The sequence below is a fragment of the Solenopsis invicta genome, unplaced genomic scaffold (assembly GCF_016802725.1).
Source record: "Solenopsis invicta isolate M01_SB unplaced genomic scaffold, UNIL_Sinv_3.0 scaffold_385, whole genome shotgun sequence".
NCBI lineage: Eukaryota > Metazoa > Arthropoda > Insecta > Hymenoptera > Formicidae > Solenopsis > Solenopsis invicta.
In genome coordinates, this window is record NW_024105288.1 from 13,471 (window position 1) to 15,715 (window position 2,245).

Sequence of the window (2,245 nt, forward strand, 5' to 3'; positions counted from 1 at the left end):
CGCACACAATCCTTTGCGCCAGCTGCCGCTGCACTCCGTGCAGCACGTCTCGTATGCGGCGGCTGGCCAGCGCCTCGCGGAACCAGACTGGGGCTCCATACAGAGCCCCAGCCATGGCCGCGTAGGCGTATGCGCGCCTCGCAATGACTCTCGGACCTCGGAGGTTGGGCATCAACCCCCGGAGGGCGTCCGTTCTTCTGCCCAATCGCTGGGCCAGTTTGTCAAAATGCTCGACAAAGGCCCAGCGACCGTCCAATAGCAACCTCAAATATTTTAGGGTTGCCCCAACTCGGACCCGGGTGTTGTACACCCGGACGAAGGCCCGGGGCGGCAATCGGGAAGAGCCATCATGGAACAAGATGGCTTCCATCTTCTTCGGGGCCACCCTCAGGCCCAGGCTCTTGATGGAGCCGACGACACAGTTCACCGCCCAATTGCCCATGGCAATTGCTATCACTCAGGAGGCTCCCACGGCTATCATGAAAGTGTCGTCAGCGTATCCGACGACGTGGCAGCCGGGGGGTATAGCCCCGCGGAGCACCTTGTCGTATGTGGCGTTCAATAGCAGGGGGCCCAGTACTGACCCCTGCGGAACGCCACACGACATGTCCCTCCGAAGGTCCCCGGCCTTCAGAGACATGACCTAGGCGTTACAATATAAGGCCCGAGAAATGAACCTTGGGAATATGTTGTAGGTAGGATTCCATTGTGCATTAGGTGACAAGGCATTCGGCAACCAGCAACTCTTTCAAAAATTTGGCCCGATAGCTGTTTTGGGTCTTTAGATAAGCAACCGTGTTTCTCTTTCGGCTGCCTGGCCTTCGCGGCATCCATCTTCTTTCTTGCAAAAAACTTGTTAACGATGATGTTCTTGTTCGGCTTCGGAGATGAGGGTTTGGCGGCGATCCACGGGTGTTGTGCCAACTAATCCAGGTCAAGAGGGCTGTCAAACCCCCAAGACCTACTTACAGCGTTACAACAGCGTTTAGCCATCTATCCCCAGTTACGGTTCTAGATGTTACCAGGAGTATTACGAGGAGCTGTGTAACTTGAACATGAGAAGCTCAGTGACTAAAAGTCTGTATTGCGCATCATGCTCCACTATGCTTTTCTCTCTGACACCGGTTTGGTACTTACAAGTGTAGCACCGTACGACGCGGTTTTCAAGCCGCTGGAAACTATACCTTCCTACAATGATACCCAGTCCTGCGCACTGAATTTCGTAAAGCCAGGACACATAACAAACCTTTGCTGCAAGAGCACATTTTCTCCAGGAGGCGAGAGAACGTGTTTCTTTTACTCGACTTTCTTTGGGCTGCTTGCAGTATAGACGCAATAGGTTTGAGCTCCCTGAAGAGATACCATACGCCTAGAATGTGAGCTCAGAGTAAGTCCAAGGAATATGGACCCCAAATCTACCCCTGCTCCGTCTGGGTCATTGGTGTATTGTACTAATCCAGGATAATCCTAAATACATACCACACAACTTTCCCGACTGGATGGCAGAAAACCCCCTTCAGAGAGTCAGAGTAACTTCCAGTAGATAGAGACATTTAAAGTCTTTCTGTTTAACGTGCGGCACCTTCTTCGGTAGCTCAATCCACACGGTTCTCATGGATAAGGAATTAGAATACGCCGCATCAGCATGTCTCTTCCAGGGAAGAGACTACTAGGGCACTGGAGGTCTGTAGGATTTTTCAGTGACCCACTGGTCGGGGCGAGCGAGTATCCACGCTCTACCAGCTAAGCAAGCTGGTCCCCAAGCCGTTACGCAGCTCACACACCGAAGCCCTCAAGGAAACCCTCAAGGAATTTTAGCCAGCTTCCAAACTACTGCCCCCGCGATGGTCCTTCCTATAGCTGGGCCCAGACGAATCAGTGGTTCCCCAGCCCCCACGGTACCGGTCAATCACCGGTGGGATTTTTTTAGTCTAGGACTACTACTAGTTGGATTGCTTACACCGTCCCGGACTGGTAGACCTGCTGAATGCATGGTGTTGCAACTCACCAAAGGTTGTAACGCGGATCTGGCACCGAGCCTTCAGTACACAACGCCCCATCCCTGCACCCTCAACACACTCATCTTACTGCACATTTTTTATTTTTCTTCTAAACACACATTTAGTAAACTTACATAAATTTTTGTACTTCTTGCTATTTAGCACACTAGTTACATCCATTCCGCTATCTTTCCGCACTTTAACTCCACATTTGTTCAGTCTTTTTACATCATCATATAAAAAAT